General features: G+C 42.7%; 1 protein-coding gene and 1 pseudogene across 3 annotated transcripts in view; one reads left to right on the plus strand and one right to left on the minus strand.

Annotated features, from left to right (window-relative positions):
• Positions 1–19,505, minus strand: part of LRRK1 (leucine rich repeat kinase 1) — a 142,934-nt gene that overhangs the window by 59,721 nt on the left and 63,708 nt on the right. The window lies entirely within an intron of this gene.
• On the plus strand, positions 246–18,217 carry LOC138423716 (phosphatidylinositide phosphatase SAC2-like; annotated as a pseudogene).

A 19,505-nucleotide genomic window follows, 5' to 3' on the forward strand; every position in this document is an offset into this window, starting at 1 on the left:
CAGACTCACAAAAAGGTCTGAAGAACAAGCCAAAAGAAACCTAAGAATGAAGGTGCCCAGGGCAGCAGAGTCAGCTGTAGAATCTGAAGACAAATCCTAGGCCTCCCGAGTAAAGTCAGTGACTGCAGAAGGGGGTCTGTGCATGGGTCTGTACAAGTTAGCGGTAAATTTCAAGCCTGCAAGTGTCTTCTGGAGCCCAGACTGTCAGAGGAGGCTCTGAGTGACGGGGCGTCAGCTGGATCGGCATGCTGGAGACAGCAGTTCTGGCCCAGTTGTCCTGTGCAGGTGAGGGCCACGGCAAGTGAGGACTGACTGCACCCCCAGCCACGGCCTGGAGAACCCTCCGTGCAAGGCTCCGGAGTGCCTGCTCAAGTCCGCGCACCTGGCAGGGACAGGCTCTCAGGAGGGAGGGGGCATTGAAAGTGGAAGGAGGAGCAGGAGCCTGGGCTTGACTGGCTATCTGCCTGTGCGTGTGAGACCACCACGGAGGCGGACTAGGCCAAGCGCAGCGGAGCAACAGCCGCGGGGTGGTGTCATGGGCGGAGCTGTGTCCTGGCAAAAGATTTGCTTCTTTTCAGGTACCTGAAAATAAGCTTATTTGAGTTTATTTGGAAACAGGGTCTTTACGGAGGTAATCAAGTTAAAATGACTGGTGTCCTTATGGAAAGGGGAGGTGAGACACAGAGGTAGACACGTGCAGAGAAAAGAAGAGAAGTCAGGGTGGGGGGACAGCATGAGCCTGGAGTGATGGGTCCACAGGCCAAGGAACACTGAGGACCGCCAGTAGCCACCGGATGCGAGGAAGCGGCAGGGAAGGGTCTTCCGCCAGAGCTGTGACAAGGAGCACAGGTCCTGCCAACACCCTGAGTCAGACGTGCAGCCTTCAGAACTTGCAACAGTACACTCCTGTTATTCTGAGCCAACTCATATTTGTTCCTTTGTTACAGTGGCGCTGATACAGAAGGTAACAAGACCTGAGAATCCGGAACATTTCATCAACAGAAGCCCACAGATTAAGAAAGGCAATGAAATAAGCAGAGATTCTTGAAAGCCACAGGGATGCCTCTTCAGATAAGCAGATTAGAAACACAATAAAAATGTAGGGAAAGGACAGCGAAACCAGTTATTAATTTAGGGAAAAGCCTAGGAGGACTCTATGATGAAAAAGGAGAAATTTGAAAATGACCTGAGGATAATAAAGGGGGTAAGGGAAAGGAGAGGAAAAGAGAAAGGGGAGGATAGCCTTCCTTCTAAACTCAGAAGAAAGATTAATTAAATGACTCAGTTAATAAATTAAATAACTTAGAGGAAAAAAAAATGAAATCAGTTCTGACAAAAGCCTTCCTGCTAAAAATATTATAAATGTCAGAATTAGTGGTGGTTAGCTGCCAATAAAATTTCAGACAAAGGAAAAAAAAGGGAAACATAACCAAGCAAGTCAGAGCAATGCAAAATGTAAGCACAAAAATAACTTCTAAACAGTCCTGCAGTGGCATCTTAAACAGTCAACACGGAACAGTCTGTTGCCTAGTGGGGCACACTCAAAACTGAACCCTGTAGGAGAACCTTCTGGAAGTTGAGCTGAGGTGGCATGACCTCCCTGGTAACTCTTTGCAAGGCATACACAGAACTTTTTCAAATGACCCTCATAGTAACCCTGTAAGCTCAGGCACAATTTGCACATTAACAGCCTCAGTGAGGAAATTTGTTTGAAGGTAAGAGAACCAGGATCACAGTTCACATCAGGAGCCTAATGTTCTCTCCCCACTGACTGTGTTCAGTCACAAGGCCATGAAATAGCTGACATGATTTCAAAGGCATTAGGAGAGATAATCAAGGTGCCTCGATGATGATAAAGCTCCAAAATACATCATGCTAAATCTCTGGGTTCCAACCCAGGACAAATTCATAAAAAACAAACTCATGAAAATTTTAGAAAAATATTAGCAGAATATGATAGGTCTCATATGCAAAAAAAAAAAAGAATAGAAAATTATAAAATTACACATTATAATAAGAATGGGAGTAGGGGCCAAACTCTTTTCTCAAATCAGTATGAACTTGCACATAAATTGATAGCATTCTGAGCAAGAAACAAAAGTAAAAGGAAAAAAGGGAAAAGGCAAGCCTCCTGCATATCTTATCAGTGGACAAAGGCAAAGTAAAGGTAGAAATCAATGATGAAAGCAGAATTGAAAGGTCTCCAATTATTTGGACACTAAAAATACTCTTTCAAATAATGCTTGGGTAGGAGCGAAAACAGCTTCCCTGGTGGCTCAGAAGTAAAGAATCTGCCTGCAAAGCAGGACACCCGGGTTCCATTCCTGGGTGGGGAAGACCCCCTGGAGAAGGGAATGGCAACCCATTCCAGTATTCTTGCCTGGAGAATCCCATGGACAGAGGAGCCTGGTGGGCTACAGTCCATGGGATTGCAAAGAGCTGGACACGACTGAACAACTAACACCACCACAGGAGGGAAAACCAATTCATAAGAGTGAAATATATTTTTAGACCAACAAAAGCATCACAAGTAATGGGGACAAAAACTCCGATAACAGTTACCAAAAGGAAAAAGTGAAGCGTCACAAACTACCCTTGCCCTGCTTAGAATGGAAAGCTAAAAGAAAGTGGGGACATCAAATCAGACTAAAAACAGAAAAAAAAAAGTGAAATAAAAACAAGGAAGTTGCTAAATAAAACTAATTTTAGAATTTTGAAAATAATAAAGTTGATAATCAATGACTAAATTAAAAATAAAAGTACCTTAATAATCTAAGAATACAATGACAATCTATCAACCACTGGAAAACAATGTTTAAGTTATGGGAGATGTCCTCAGCCAGAGCTAAAAAAACAAACAATGATGTTGAAATGCAAGATTTACTTCTAAAATAAAAAGTTCTCAAAGTGACACAGTAAGAAAAAAGAAAATAATGTATACGAGACAAGCAAGGAAAATAACTAAAGGATCACTCTCCAAAGGCTCCTGATTCAGTGTAGCTCTTTTTCAATCCAGTCTTTCAAAGAACTAATTGTCTCTGTGTTACGTACATGGTTCCTTAACAGAAGACTCACTTCATTTTATGAGTAAAACCAATTACTCTGCAAGAGCCATTAAAAGTCTAAGTCAACTTCATGTACACCTATGGATGCCAAAACAGTAACAAAATTTTCTCTAATGGAAATCAACAACTGAACTCAAAGGTTTCAGTTCTCCAACAAAGCAGGATCTATACCAACAAAAGAGCACAGTGGTAACTTCTGGAAAGCCATCAAGCACATTTTGTTAAAGAAAAGTGGTCTCTGAATCATCTAAACGCCAAAATATATTAAAATTTATCACTTTTTCTTCACTAAAATTCTTAAAAATAGGTAAACAAGGTCTGCTTTTAAATCAACATGTGCTTTTTTCCCTGTAGTATTTCGGTCATTCCTTTTAAAAACAGGAAATTTACCAAAAAAATCTCCCTTCCAACTTAAGAATTTTGCCAATAGCAATTCGAGAGAAAGAAAAAAGCAAGAAATAAAAATACTATCTTTGCAATTACTACCCTATTCAAGTTGCTGTTTGAGAGAACTCTGTTTCCTCAATTTTTAAATAAAGAAAATTTCTACCTCAAAGATTTGTACAGATGATTAAAGTAGAATGTTTTGCAAAGTACTTTGTTAGATGAAGTCCTATGTAAACAGAAGGTTACTACATGTGTAAAAATTTATCCAACCATCTATTTACCTGTCCATCCATGCATCCGTCCAGGAAGCCCACCCATCCATCCACCCACCCACCTATGTTCCATCCGTCCATCTAAGCAACCATCTTCTCACCATGTTCCAGGCCCTACACTGAGGGGCCAATACAGGGTGAGCAAATTCTTGCTTTGGAGAAGCTTTCAGTTAAATGGGGGAATTGACATTAAACAAGAATATCACCCAAACAGACAACCCCAAACTTTAAGTGCTATGAATAAAAGGGCAGGGTGCTCTAGAAGAAGGAAGAGGGTTGTGACCCGGCCTGTGGGCTAGGGGAGCCCTTCCCGGGGCTGGGGCTGAGGTGTGGCGAGCTGGTGGGGCGGTGCGGTGTGGAGCGCGGGCAGGGCACTGTCCCCGCTGGGCAGTGTCCGCCTTTGGGCAAAGTATGCGCGCTGCAGTTCCCCTGCTGCTGGGTAGTGGGGGTTTTCTCCTACTTTCTTATAAATAGTCGTGCTTTGTGGCAATTACTTTTTTTTTTTTCCTTTTGAGTTATGTCCTAGAGGTATCTTTCAGAAAGGAAATACCAAATTCAGAGCTGTTCTCTGGGAGAAAAGCACTTTATAGCTTTTGTCACATGATGCCAATTACTTTCTACACATATGGAACCAATTTATATCACCAGCAGCAAGGCTTTGGTGACCCTTTCTCTTTGACGCTGCCAAGTGTCTTAGCATTTATATTTATTTTTGTGAGTTTAACAGGTATGTGACAGCATTTTCAAGTTATTTTAATTTTTATTTCTGTAGTTTCCAATAAAGTTGTATGTGTTTCCATGCCATGATTTACTGTCTGTGTTTTTTCTTATGTAAATTAACCATTCATTTCTCTGAACTTCTTACCCAAGGCCATTTGTAAGCAATATGACCATGGCTCTGGCTTGGGCACTGCAGAGTACTAAGCATCTAACAGCTGATCTATAAACACGGACTGAATTAAACTCAATTATCAATTGACATATAAGTAAGTGAGTAAGTGAGTAAGTAAGTGAAGTCGCTTAGTCGTTCCGACTCTTCGTGACCCTGTGGACTGTAGCCTACCAGGCTTCTCCGTCCATGGGATTCTCCAGGCAAGAATACTGGAGTGGATTACCATGTCCTTCTCCAGGGGATCTTTCCGACCCAGGGATCGAACCTGGGTCTCCCACACACTGCAGAGTACTAAGCATCTAATAGGTGATCTATAAACACGGACTGAATTAAACTAAATTATCAATTGACATATACTGGTATCAATTACTTCTTTAGGATTTCAGTTTCTGTCAGTTCTTTTTTCTCAAGTATCTTCTAATGTTTTCCTTTTTAATATTTCTTTAAAAGTTATATTTTACTATACTAGTATACTATAGTAAAAATATATCTTACTATATTACTATGTTTTACTATAATTAATTTTAATATATATCATTTATCTTGTTTGTGACTATACATCTTGACATACCTTTAAAGTTTTGAAATATAATCATTTTCTTTTATAACTGGAATAAATGTGCTTTAAAAATATATTCTAACGAGCTTCCAATGCTTAACTTTTACCTGTCTGGAATTAATTTGCATAATTGTGAATGTACTTGTCTATGGCCTCCTGATGTGAAGAGACAACTCATTGGAAAAGACCATGATGCTGAAAAAGATTGAGAGCCGAAGGAGAAGGGGGCAACAGAGGGTGAGATGGGTGGATGGCATCACTGACTCAATGGACATGAGTTTGCGCAAACTCCAGGAGATAGTGAAGAACAGGGAAGCCTGGCGGGCTGCAGTCCATGGGGTTGCAAAGAGTCAGACATGACTTAGGGACTGAACAACAATGCTGATATCCAATAGTTTCAACGACCTTTGACAGTGTTTCCTTTTCTTCTCTTATTCTTTCCTTATGTGTTTTCTAGCTTGTCACATATTCCAAATCATAGTATTTCTGTATCTCTGTGAATCATTTTCTCCATTGTAAATTAAATGCAAGTGGTTTGCATAACTGCTGCTTTGTGTGACGTTTGATGATCCATTAGCGGTGTCCCATTAGGGACGCCCAGCAGGAACACTGCCTGGAAGGTTACACGGTTCCCTGGCTCACCTGTTCTCCTCTGTGACCCTCACTGTCTGTTCTCCAGTTCCAGGAAGCACTCACCATGAGGACGGCAAGTGGCAAGTTTATTCCATAGAGAAGGCCTGTCAACAGGGCATGAGGGTGGAGAAAGCTGTGGCTTTCGGAAACTACAGAAAACAGACACGTGCAGGATCATCGGCTGAATTCCAGGGCACGGAAAAGCGGAGCTTACTTCAGAGGCCATGACAGTTCTGATTTTGATCTCATATTTAGTAACTCTCACAGGGCAGGTGAGGGCTCCTCTCACACAAGCCAGTGGTGAAGAGGCAGAACCGCGCATATTCAGGCCGCCCCCGTGCTGCTGCGCACCCTGCAGGCCAGCCACACCGCCCGCCCCGCCCGGCCCCGCCCGAGGAGGCTGCGAGAAGCCGAAAAGGCACCCCGTACAGATGCAGAGATGCCCTGGAGAGCTCCCAGTTCTCGGGTAAGACCCTGACACCAAACCCCAGGCCTAACTCGGGCAAGGATGCGCCCCAGAAGCCTTACCTCTCCTAGCGCCAGCAGCCCTCGGTCAGCTGCTCACGGCGGCCCGAGCAGAGCTGAGCAGCCGGCCCTGCGGCGGGGGTGCCCCTCCGAGCCGCCCGCGTGTGCCTCCTCGGACCCTCCAGACCACCCTGATGCCTCAGAAGGGCGGCCTCGGCTCCCCAGGGCAGCCAGGCCCTTTGTGCTCGGGCACAGACACCAGCATCTGGATGGCCGGCCACTGGAAATGTGCAGGGTGCATCATAAGCCAGAGCTGATCCAAAGTGCCAGCAGTAATAATGACAGTGTAATGCGGAGAAGGCAATGGCACCCCACTCCAGTACTCCTGCCTGGAAAATCCCATGGGCGGAGGAGCCTGGTGGGCTGCAGTCCATGGGGTCGCTAAGAGTCAGACACGACTGAGCGACTTCACTTTCACATTTCACTTTCATGCATTGGAAAAGGAAATGGCAACCCCCTCCAGTGTTCTTGCCTGAAGAATCCCAGCGACCGGAGAACCTGGTGGGCTGCCGTCTATGGGGTCACACAGAGTCAGACACGACTGAAGCGACTTAGCAGCAGCAGTAGGTATAATGAATGGTCCTCTCTAGGTTCACTATCAGATCTGACATCATTAGAGACATCTAAAGAAAATTAGTAAGTTCCCAATTGGGTAGTTTCAAAAATTTCAGCCCTAATCCACTTACTCCAGCACTCAGACCAGCCCAGCAAGCCCTCCAGCCCAGCCTTCTCACTGCTGAATGGGACAAATACCACGCCAAGTCCAGGCCCTGCCTTGGCCTCCTGGCATTTGTTTCTTTCTGGCTATGCCAACACCAAAGTGTTATTTCTCATGGCAACAAAGCAAACACTGACAGGATGGTCACCACGAACACAGGCCAGCTCATTAAACATCCAGGCAAGGGTTTGGGAGACTTTCCAGAGGGGCACCTGGGAGCCAGAGCTAGGAACGATTTTGGTCAGGTCTGACTTGGCTTCATTTTTGCTCTTTGCAAAATGCATCCAGACCATATGATGCAGGCTCCTAGACTTTCCTTTCCAAACACCATCAAGACCTAACTGCCCGCTGACAGTGGAAAATCAACATGGGCTTCTCGGCCGTTCCTGGTTGCCGGCAGAGACAAATTCTGGCAGCCTGAGAACAAGGCTGGGCTTGACACAGGCGTGGGGAACCTCAACTAGCCATGACTTCCACAGAGGCAGACATTATGCTAAAAAAATACCAACTGGCTGGTGGGGAAGGCAGAGCACAAAAACAGAAGGAAACAAGACGACTGCTTTAGCAAGGTCGCTGCCATGAATGACCAGGAAGACAGGGAGATTTCAGGCTGTGTACACATGGCAGCCAAGTACCCTTTTGATGCTGAAGCCTTAGTCCAATATTCTAAACCCCAAATGCCAGTTCAATCCCCCTGCACACCTGGGAAGGTCAGGGCACTTACCTCTGGCTCCATTCCTGAGGCTGGACCCCCCCCCACGCTAACCTCCTCTCTTCTGCTGGCAGCACAGAAGGAAAGTGCTGTCACAGGTCAGCGATCCGAGCAGCCAAACGCACCTAATGCAAGGCACTTGAGTGTGAAATTCACTTGAATAATAATAATAATAATAAAAAACCACCACCCTCTTTAGGGAAGCCCAAAGAGTCCTTATGACTCAGGCTGTACTGCAATTTCATTTTCTCTTCCGATGCTACCCAAGAGAGCCAAGGAAAAGAAAAACAACAGTGTCTTGTTTTGGCGTTCTCATTTACAGATTGCAATAATCACGTGCACGCTCTGTCCCTACCCTGGCAAATTAGCAGGAATTACCAGTTGAAAATATCACAGACACAGATCTCAACCATTTCTGCTTTTAACCTTAAACCAATAAAATGAAAGTCACCAGGTGCCTGTTGGAGTCACTTGGGAAGTTTCTAAAAAACTACTGATTCAGGTCCCATCCTACAGATTCGGATTTAGGTAGTGTACAACGTGGCCTTCACATTGTGCTTTTTAAAAGCCACCAGGGACTCCAATTACAGAAAAGTGCAAGAACCACTGATCTCCATGAAAGACCTACGGGGTACACTGCAGGGATCGTGAAATGAGAAAATCCCCAAGTTACAAAGATTCAGATTCTGGTCTCAGCATCACTGTTTAATATTTTCTGTTCTCAGATAAATAACAGAATGTCTCTAAACCTCAATATTTTCATCTGGTAAACAAATTCTATTTCTTGCAGTTCTTACTGAAGTGTTATATGGTTCAAATATGATAAGAAAGTGCTGGGAAAAACACTAAACGCTATACACATGTAAGGGTTAGATGATCATTATTTCCTTTTGCAACATGAAGCTGATGTTTAAGGTTTATTGAGACTTATTATGTGCCAGGCCTTGGGCTAAGTGCACAGCTGGCTTCCAAGGTAGATACTATAACTACCTCTGTTTATAACTGAAACAAGCCAAGGTACAAAGAGGTAAGAAGGTGTGGAAAACAGAATATCAGTGGTCTCTAGAAACTCACAAACCAGAAATGATTAGAAAAAAGTAAAAAGGGACCTCCCTGGTGGTTCAGTAGCTAAGACTCTGAGTTCCCAATGCAGGGGGCCTGGGTTCCATTCCTGGTCAGGGAACTAGATCCCACATGCCACAAATAAGGACCAAAGATCTCGCGTGTCACAACTAAGACCTTAAGCAGCCAAATAAATAAGTAAATAAATACTAAGAAAAGAAAAAGGTAAAAAAGGAAATGTTGCTGTTCAGTTGCTGAGTCATGTCTGACTCTTTGTGACCCCATGCTCCGGCAGCACACCATGCTCCTGTGTCCTCCACTATCTCCCAGTTTGCTAAAATTCATGTCCAATGAGTCAGTGATGCTGTCTAACCATTTTATCCTCTGCCACACCCTTCTTCTCCTGCCCTCAATCTTTTCCAGCATTGGGGGCTTTTCACATCAGGTGGCCAAAGTACTGGAGTTTCAGCTTCAGCATCAGTCTTTCCAATGAATATTCAGAGTTGATTTCCTTTAGGACTGACTGGTTTGATTTCCTTGTAGTCAAAGGGATTCTCAAGTGTCTTCTCCAGCACCACAATTTGAAAACATCAATTATTTGGCACTCAGCCTTCCTTATGGTCCAACTTTCACATATGTACATGACTACTGGAAAAACCATAGCTTTGACTATATGGACTTTCGTAAGCACAGTGATGTCTGTACTTTTTTTCCCTTTCTCTCTCTCTCTATATATATATACACACACATATATATATACACACATATATACAAGCTGGAATCAAGATTGCTGGATGAAATACCAATAACCTCAGATATGCAGATGAAAGTGAAGTGAAAGTGAAAGTCATTCAGTCATGTCTATTTGTGACCCCCTGGACTATACAGTCCATGGAATTCTCTAGGCCAGAATACTAGAGTGGGTAGCCCTTCCCTTCTCCAGGGGATCTTCCCAACCCAGGGATCAAACCCAGGTCTCCTGCATTACAGGCAAATTCTTTACCAGGTGAACCACCAGGGAAGCCCAAGAATCCTGGAGTAGGTAGCTTATCCCTTCTCCAGCAGAGCTTCCTGACCCAGGAATCGAACTGGGGTCTCCTACACTGCAGGCCGATTCTTTACCAACTAAGCTATCAGGGAAATCCTAATGGCAGAAAGTGAAGAGGAACTAAAGAGCCTCTTAATGAAGGTGAAAGAGGAGAGTGAAAAAGCTGGCTTAAAACTCAACATTAAAAAAAAACCTAAGATAATGGCATCTGGTTCCATCACTTCATGGTAAATAGATGGGGAAAAAATGGAAACAATGACAGACTTTATGTTCTTGGGCTCCAAAATCACTGTGGACATTGATTGCAGCCATGAAATTAAAAGATGCTTGCTCCTTAGAAGTAAAGTTATGACAAACTTAGAATATTAAAAAGCAGAGACATCACTTTGTTGACAAATGTCCATGTGGTCAAACCTAGTCATGTACAGATGTGAGAGTTGGATGATAAAGAAAGCTGAGCACCAAAAAATTGATGCTTTTGAACTGTGGTGCTGGAGAAGACTCCTGAGAGTCCCATGGACAGTGAGGAGATCAAACTCATCAATCCTAAAGGAAATCAATCCTGAATATTCATTGGAAGGACTGATCCTGAAGCTGAAGCTCCAACACCTTGGCCACCTGATGTGAAGAGCTGACTCTGGAAAAGACCCTGATGCTGGGAAAGACTGAAGGCAGAGGAGAAGGGGACGGCAGAGGATGAGATGGTTGGATGGCATCATTGACTCAATGGACATAGGTTTGAGCACACTCTGGGAGATGGGGGACAGGGAGGCCTGGCATACTGCAATCTATGGGGTTGCACAGTCGGATATGACTGAGTGAACAACAACAAAATAGTTGACTTACAATGTTCCAGGTACACAGCAAGGTGGTTCATTTATACATATACACACATTATTTTTGAGATTATTTTCCATTATAGGTTATTACAAGATACTAAGTGTAGTTCCCTGTGCTATACAATAAACCTCTGTTGCTTGCTCTATATCTATTTTAACTTAGAAATCTAGCATTTTAGTCATACTAAGGCAAACAAGTAGAATCAAAATGTCATAAATTTTTTAGTTAGGCAAAAATTCATAAGTTTCCTAAAATATATATATTATACACACAATTTATATATATGTATACTAAAGTTTTTCTGCAATGCTTTATAAAGGCTTAAGAACATTAAAAAAGAAGAGATGGATAAATTGGAAAACATAAACTAAATGAAATGGGAGCAATGAATATGAAACAGAAAAAGCGAAACAAACTGGATAAAAGATCATCATAGTCCAGTTGTTTTTAAACATGGCTCCTCATTAGAGATATATCTGGCGCTCTGGAGAAGAAAAGCAATACCTGGGCCTTTGTATTTTTCAAAAATTCCAAGAAAATTATGATATGGGTCTGGGTTTTAAAAAGAGATTACAGGTTTTTCTATTAAATGGTAATTTTGGTGATACAGAATTCTATTCCTTTTCTGTTGACCAATCATGATACAATGGTATTTAATGAATAATAGTTAATAATCACAATAGTAAAAGATGTTTATCAGTTTCACAATCAATAGCCAGACAAAAAGTAAAAGATAATTATAACTGCAAGCCGTAATGGGAACATGACTAACCTAACAATATAAAATAATCACACACAATTTGGGGAGGGGGCGGTCAAGGAGAGTGATGTGGTCAGCAGAAGTGTATACATGCACGTTTTCATCCTCTCAGCCAGTCTATGTCTTTTGGTTAGTGCATTTAATCCATTTACATTTAAGGTAATTATCACTATGAATGATCCTATTACCATTTTCTTAATTGTTCTGGGCTTATTTTCTGTAGGTCTTTTCCCTCTCCTGTGCTTCCTGCCTAAGGAAGTTCTCTCAGCATTTGTTGTAAAGTTGGTTTGGTGTTGCTGAATTCTCTTAAATTTTGCTTGTCTGTAAAACTTTAGATTTCTCCATCAAATCTGAAGGAGAGTCTTGCTGGGTAGTCTTTCTTGGTTGCAGATTCTTCCCTTTCATCACTTTAAATATATCGTGCCATTCCCTGCTGGCTTGTAGAGTTTCTGTTGAGAAATCAACTGATAACCTGATGGGAGTTCCCTTGTATGCTATTTGTCATTTTCCCTTTGTTGCTTTTACTATTTTATGTTCATCTTAAATGTTTGTCAGCTTGATTACCATGTTTCTCAGTGTGTTCCTCCCTGGGTTTCTCCTTCCTGGGAATCTGTGCTTCCTGGACTTGGCTATTTCCTTTCCCATGTTCAGGAAGTTTTCTTCAGCTATTGGTGGGCAATAGTCCTTGTGATCACAAAGAGTCGGACATGACTTGGCGACTCACACTTACACTTTCACAGAGGTCTGTTATGCTGTCTTCATTCTCTTTCATTCTTTCTCCTTTATTATGTTCTGCGGCAGTGATTTCCACCATTATGACCAACCTAGATAGTATATTCAAAAGCAGAGACATTACTTTGCCGACTAAGGTCCGTCTAGTCAAGGCTTTGGTTTTTCCTGTGGTCATGTATGGATGTGAGAGTTGGACTGTGAAGAAAGCTGACCACTGAAGAATTGATGCTTTTGAACTGTGGTGTTACCGAAGACTCTTGAGAGTCCCTTGGACTGCAAGGAGATCCAACCAGTCCATTCTGAAGGAGATCAGCCCTGGGATTTCTTTGGAAGGAATGATACTAAAGCTGAAACTCCAGTACTTTGGCCACCTCATGCGAAGAGTTGACTCATTGGAAAAGACTCTGATGCCGGGAGGGATTGGGGGCAGGAGGAGAAGGGAACAACCGAGGATGAGATGGCTGGATGGCATCACGGACTCGATGGACGTGAGTCTGAGTGAACTCCGGGAGTTGGTGATGGACAGGGAGGCCTGGCCTGCTGCGATTCATGGGGTCGCAAAGAGTCGGACACAACTGAGCGACTGAACTGTCCTCCAGGTCACCTAACTGTTCTTCTGCCTCAGTGATTCTGTCATTGATTCCTTCTAGCGCATCTCTGTTTGTATGTTCTTTAGCTCTTCTAGGTCTTTGGCAAACACTTCTTGCATCTTCTTCATTCTGTTTCTGAGATACGGATAACCTTCACTATCATTATTCTGAATTCTTTGCTTGAAAGGCTGCATATCTCCACTTCAGTTAGCTGATTTTGGGGAGTGGTGGTGGTTATATTGTCCCTTCATCTGGGACATACATCATTCTATGCTATTTCATCCTGATTAACTTTCTGTAATGTGATTTTGTTCTAGCTGCGGTGGGACTGTGGTTCTCCTTGTTTCTTCTGTCTGCCCTCTGGTGGATGAAGCTAAGAGGCTTCGGCAGGCTTCTTGATGGGAGGGACAGGGTGGGAAAAACTAGGTCTTGCTCTAGTGGGCAGGGCCTTGCACAGTAAAGCTTAAATCCAATTATCTGCTGAAGGATGGGGTTGACCACCATCCCTGTTAGTTGTTTGGCCCTGGGGTCTACAAACCCTATGGCAGAGTTAATGGGGACCTCCAAGAGCATTTACTTCGAGGGGGACCTTCCAGGACTGCTGCTGCAGTGCCCTTGTCCCTGTGGTGAACCCCTCCTGACCTAGGAGACACCCCACCCCAGCAGGTAGTTTTGGTCCAGCCTCCTATATGGGTCATTTCTCCTTTCTTCTGGGTCTGGGTGCATGCAAGATTTTATTTTGCCCTCCAAGACTGGAGTCTCTGTTTCCCCTAGTTCTATGGAAATCCTGCAGTCAAGTCCCACTGGCCTTCAGAGTCATATTCCCTAGGGGTTCCCAGTCCGTTTGTTGGACCCCCAGGCTGGGAAGCCTGACACGGGGCTTAGAACCTCTACAGCAATGGGAGAACTTTGGTGTTATTGTTCCAGTTTGTGGATCACCCATTCAGTGGGTATGGGGTTTGATCTGAACATGTTTGTGCCCCTTCTACCATCTTGGTGTGGCTTCTTCTTTGTCTTTGGACATGGGGCATCCTTTTTCAGTGGCTTCCAGTGTCCTCCTGTTGATGGTTGTTCAAAAGCTGGTTGCAGTTTTGGTGCTTTTATAGGAGGAGATGAGCACGCATCCTTCTACCCTACCATCTTGAACCAGAACTGATGTCTCTGCTTTTTAATACACTGTCTAGAGTTGTCATAGCTCTCCTTCCAAGGAGCAAGCATCTTTTAACTTCATGGCTGTAGTCAATGTCCACAGTGATTTCTGAGCCCAAGAAAATAAAGTCTATCACTGTTTCCACTTTTTCCTCTTCTATTTGCCATGAAGTGACGGGACTGGATACCATGATCTTCGATTTCTGAATGCTGGGTTTCAAGCCAGCTCTTTAACTCTTATCTTTCGCCTTCATTAAGAGGTTCTTTAGTTCCTCTTCACTTTCTGCCATTACAGCAGTATCATCTGTATATCTGAGGTTATTGATATTTCCTCCCACAGTCTTAATTCTAGCTTGAGCTTCATCCAGCCCAGCATTTCGCATGATGTACTCTGTATATGTTAAATAAGCAGAGCAACAATATACAGCCTTGTCATACTCCCTTCCCAATTTTGAACCAGTCCATTGTTCCATGTCTGTTTCTAACTATTGCTTCGTGACCTGCATACAGATTTCTCAGGAGGCAGGTAAGGTGGTCTAGTACTCCCTTCTCTTTAAGAATTTTCCACACTTTGCTGTGATCCACATAGTCAAGGACTTTAGTGAAATAGAAAAGAAATAGAAATATATGTAATCAAAAAGGGGCTTCCCAGGTGCTGTTAGTGGTAAAGAACCCACCTGTCTATCCAGGAGATGTAAGAGACAAGGGTTCAATCCCTGAGTCGAGAAAATCCCCTGGAGAAGGGCACGGCAACTCACTCCAGTATTCTTGCCTGGAGAATTCCATGGACAAAGGAGCCTGGCGGGCTATAGTCCATAGGTTTACAAAGAGGCAGACATGATTGAAGGGACTTAGCGCACATGCATAATCCAAAAGATGGAAGGCATAACCAATATGACGGGTCCTACAAAAATGTGAATTAGGCGTGTTCCTCTTTCAAAAGACATCCTCTCAGTTGGGATTAAAAACTCAGCGCTGTTTACAAGAAATACACCAAAGACAAAGACAAAACTGAAAGTACAGGCAGTCACCACAGGCACTGGGTTTGCTGCAGACTGCTGTGACTGCAGTAAGGCACTAACGGAGCAGGCTCGGCTCCTGCCTGCCCAGCCTCAGGTGGCAACTTGGCAGTGACTTTCCAGATCTTTCTCCTTTGTGCAGGTTAAAGTTCCTGTAAGGCTGTATTTGTCCTGTAAATCACTGCTTTTCTAAAACCTCCTGTTCATGTACCCTGATGACCGTTGCAGGGGTGGGGCTGCGTGAGCGGATGGAGGCATCGTGGAAGGAGGGGTGTCTGACTGGCTGCCCTTCCTTCAGGCGTGGGGACGGGGAAGCACCCAAAGAGCTTTCCTTTCTTTTCTTGTCTGCTTTTTAAAAAAGGTCTGGGTTTTTTGTTTTTTGTTTTTTTTTTTTTTTCTGTTGTTGTTTTTTTCTGTTTAAGTGGGGTAGAGGGTGGTGGAACGGAAAATTGAGTATTTACTGAAGTTTATACTTTGGTAAAAATGTGGGTGGAGGAAGGACAGACATTTTTCTCAACTGCCTGTTATATGCCAAGTGCTTTTCCTTCTGGACTTGATGCTTTTGACTGAGATCATGTTTGACAGATGTAAATATTAATGTCAAAATAGAAGCTAAGATGAAGTAACACTAATTAGTAGGTGTAGAATTTGCTTCGTATTACGTGTCATGACATAATTGCTATGGCTTGGCTCAAGAGACAGCTTTAAGAGCACATCCTCATTGATTCGACATTGCTGCTTTCTAGCTCTGTCTACTTCGTGGCCTGTTATGACGATGAATCTGCTTTACTGACGATGCCAAAGCCTTTGACTGTGTGGATCACAATAAACTGTGGAAAATTCTTCAAGAGATGGGAATACCAGACCACCTGACCTGCCTCTTGAGAAATCTGTGTGCAGGTCAGGAAGCAACAGTTAGCACTGGACATGGAACAACAGACTGGTTCCAAATAGGAAAAGGAGTACGTCAAGGCTGGATATTGTCACCCTGCTTATTTAACTTACATGCAGAGTACATCATGAGAAACGCTGGGCTGGAAGAAGCACAAGCTGGAATCAAGATTGCCAGGAGAAATATCAATCACCTCAGATATGCAGATGACACCACCCTTATGGCAGAAAGTGAAGAGGAACTAAAAAGCCTCTTGATGAAAGTGAAAGTGGAGAATGAAAAAGTTGGCTTAAACCTCAACATTCAGAAAACGAAGATCATGGCATCTGGTCCCATCACTTCATGGGAAATAGATGGGGAAACAGTGGAAATAGTGTCAGACTTTATTTTTCTGGGCTCCAAAATCACTGCAGATGGTGACTGCAGCCATGAAATTAAAAGACGCTTACTCCTTGGAAGAAAAGTTATGACCAACCTAGATAGTATATTCAAAAGCAGAGACATTACCGACTAAGGTCCGTCTAGTTAAGGCTATGGTTTTTCTTGTGGTCATGTATGGATGTGAGAGTTGGACTGTGAAGAAGGCTGAGCATCGAAGAATTGATGCTTCTGAACTGTGGTGTTACCGAAGACTCTTGAGAGTCCCTTGGACTGTAAGGAGATCCAACCAACCCATTCTGAAGGAGATTAGCCCTGGGATTTCTTTGCAAGGAATGATGCTAAAGCTGAAACTCCAGTACTTTGGCCACCTCATGCGGAGAGTTGACTCATTAGAAAAGACTGTGATGCTGGGAGGGATTGGGGGCAGGAGGAGAAGGGGACGACTGAGGATGAGATGGCTGGATGGCATCACGGACTCGATGGACGTGAGTCTGAGTGAACTCTGGGATTTGGTGATGGACAGGGCGGCCTGGCGTGCTGCGATTCATGGGGTCGCAAAGAGTCAGACATGACTGAGCGACTGAACTGAACTGAACTGATCAACAACTAAGTCTGGTAGATCCGGGAAAAATAGAAATAGGTCCCGAACCCACTCTTTGGTTAGCCAAATTTGTCCTGCGTGAGATGGCACTGAAGATATATAGAAGCAAGTGGCTGTTATCACACACTGAGAGCTGTAATGCACAATCCAGAAGAGGATGGAAAAGATACCCTTCAGTGCATTGCAGAGGTGCTGCAGATCAGCAAGCAAGCCATGAGATTAGATGTACCTATAATAGAGGGAAAGCTTGAGAGAAAAATCAGTAAACCTCACATAGACATCATTGGCATCAGTTCTCAAAACTAAGGCTCTTTGGCCCAGGTGAAACGTTTTTAATGAGTAAATATTCATCTCTCAATAAAAAAGTGATAAACAGACCAAATTCATTGTAAATACCAGCAATCTATGGAAGTTTAGAAACTATAAACTCTGAAATGAAAGTTAACTTTCTAAAACGAAACTTAAAAGTAAATCTTTGGAAATCAGATAGTAGTCTTGAAACCATGGAAAACGCAAGTGTGATGGATAAGAAAGCCCAAGCAGAGTCAGATGGAGAAATGTCTTCAGATAATGACTCATACCACTCTGATGAATTCCATACAAATTCTAAGTCTGATGAAGTCAGGAAGCTAGCTAACTCTTCAGAGAGTGTAGGGACAGTAGACTATTTCTTCCTAACTGGTATTATTGCTTCAGCACCTCAATTAGCCAGAAGATCTTAGTTTACTAGAAGCACTGATATTAGCATTCATGTTCCTTCAGAGGTTACTATCGCTCATGAACGTGGGCTTGGAAAAGGCCATGAGTCTTCTTTGAAGAAAAGTCCTTCTGCTGACATCATATACACGTTGCCTGGCTTTGCCAAGCCTGTGGATATTTGCTGTCACAGATTTGTTCAAGATGCACAAAACAAAATGACCAGAAACCAGCTCTGTTTCTCAGCAGGATAGGAAGAAAGGAAATCAAATGACTAATCAAGTTTCTCATGAAGAAATTCAATTGAATCAATGGAGACAGATACCTTCTCCACCAACTCAATTAGATGTGTCTTTTTCTGCAACAGGGCCACAGTTTGTGTCAGTTGAAACTCAAAAGACCACCAGCTCCAAATCCAGCATGCTTGAACCTGAGACAGGGCTTCATGTAACTTTTTCTCCTTCCGAGAGCTGTAGCAATAGAGCAGTCTCTCCCTTTGCAAAGGTTTGAAGTTTCACAGAACAGGTTGCTAACATTACCCAAGCTAGATTAACCCAGGGGATAAAATCTGCAGTGGCAAATGTTCAGAAGAGCCCTGTAGAACCTGAACTAGTTAAAAAAGTCCAACAAAATGAACTTAAATATATATTTACACAATGCCAGACACGAGTAATTCAGATTTAGTTTTTAGTCACACAGAATCCTGTGGTTTTCATTTAATCCCCAAAAGAGGAGGTGTCACATAATCTGCACTGTCTTTGAATTTAAGTATCACAAATTCTAATTCTGTTTATTTGGAAAGGTTCTAAAAGGAGATTAAACCTGAGCAGATTTCCAAATTATAGAGCTAGGACAATCAAAGTACATCATCCTAGAATGCGTAGACTTAAGTAGCTTATACACTGTAGGGAGGTTTGTCTCTTGAAAAGTCATTCAGGAATAGATTCCTTTGGGATGTAATAATCTGAACGTTTTTTGGAGTGCGGCGGGTGGGAAGAATGAATGAAATAGACGCAAAGGGTGGACATGGATCCATTTAGGTAATTAGCATTTTTCATAATTTGTTTCTGTTCTGTCAGTTCATTTCTGTGTGTTATCTCTACAAGGGAAAGAGTTTAGCAACTTTAAAGTGTTACTAGGATGGAGTAACTAGTATTTACATTTTAACATAAAAAACTATTGCTTTAGCTTTTGATGCTTAATCAGTCCTTATAGAGTTAATTGAGGGCTAATGGCACTATATAGTCAAGAAATGTATGCCCATTTGATCCTAATTTTCCCCACATCCTACTTAAACAAATTTAAAATATTGCTACCTTGTAAACCCCAAAGTCCAGGAGCATTAAGACTTGCCAGTCATAAAACTTGAGATGTCAGATATGAGTATCAGAACCTATGAAGTTTGCTCTTTTCAGAATTATTTAGAATGCGCACATATTAGGTCCTGGTAATGCCTGAAAGAAGTCTTCAAGTTGTAACTTTTTGCAGAAGGCAGTCCATCACATATTGTGTAAACTATCATAACTATTTAAAATTTAGTCTGAAGCACGATTGTGCTAAAACTTTAGGTTTTATGACTGTAACCTTGACCACATGGAACCAGGACCTCTTCTGTAAGCCCATCATTAAGAAAGTTGCGTATCTTATTCCAAACAAGTATTGGTTTATCTGGAACCTTTAGAGCCTTTTGCTATTGAACTGATTCTCAGCTAAACATTATGTCTGTTGTAACTTTGACAAGTATATCTACTTTTGTAATTTATCAGTGTTATATCTTTTTTTGAAGTGTCAAATGCTGTGACTATGCAAAATAAAATATCATTATAATTTAAAGTGAAAAAAACACAATGCTGTGTATAAGAAATACACCTAAGACAAAGAGAAAACTGAATATAAAGGCTGGGAAAGCTTATACAATGTGGATGCAAAGGAAAAAAGAGAAGTGTGCCATGTGCAGAGCAGACAACCGCAA

This window comes from Ovis canadensis, chromosome 18 (genome assembly GCF_042477335.2).
Source record: "Ovis canadensis isolate MfBH-ARS-UI-01 breed Bighorn chromosome 18, ARS-UI_OviCan_v2, whole genome shotgun sequence".
Classification (NCBI taxonomy): Eukaryota; Metazoa; Chordata; class Mammalia; order Artiodactyla; family Bovidae; genus Ovis; species Ovis canadensis.